General features: G+C 31.6%; 1 pseudogene; it reads left to right on the forward strand.

Annotated features, from left to right (window-relative positions):
• Positions 1 to 690, forward strand: part of LOC119590459 — a 9,011-nt pseudogene that overhangs the window by 5,110 nt on the left and 3,211 nt on the right.

The following is a 690-nucleotide window of genomic DNA, read 5'->3' on the forward strand; positions in this document are numbered from 1 at the left end:
CCATATATATCAGTATATAGTTCAGCATGGGAACCTTATCAGACGCACAAGGTTTTAACACTACTGACCTTGACCTGTCTCCCTCCCCAGATAAAAAACGCAGGGTGGGCATCCCGATAAGAACTGAGCAGGCAAGGCTATGAACTGACCATGGCCACGAACACTATGGCCATTTCCTTCTCACAATCTGTTGCTTGGTAAGTTCGTAAGTATGAGACATATATATCTTATGGTATATGTTGTAATTATGAGAATTGCCTACCGTATGTATCGTTACTATGCCATAATATGTCTTCATTAAATAATGGTATTGTGATATATCATTAAATGATGTCATAACATATCTCATGCCATATTTTTAATGGATAATAACATCGTATAAAATAACATTAGTACACCACACCATGCTTGTAAATCATTAAATAATCATATCAATAATCATATATACTATTTAATATATCATAATATATCATTTAATATATCATTTAAATTTTCATCCTCCATGTAATGAAAACGTTCAACATACATCATAACATACTATCATATATAAGATACACAGCATCTTAATTATATAAACCATGGAACATAAGCTAAATGCAACAACACAAGATAAATAACTTTTTTTCTGCACAAAGACATACATGGATCCGTATCATAGTAAAATCGATTACACCAAAATGAAAAAAAATC

Source organism: Penaeus monodon, chromosome 27 (genome assembly GCF_015228065.2).
Source record: "Penaeus monodon isolate SGIC_2016 chromosome 27, NSTDA_Pmon_1, whole genome shotgun sequence".
Taxonomy (NCBI): Eukaryota; Metazoa; Arthropoda; class Malacostraca; order Decapoda; family Penaeidae; genus Penaeus; species Penaeus monodon.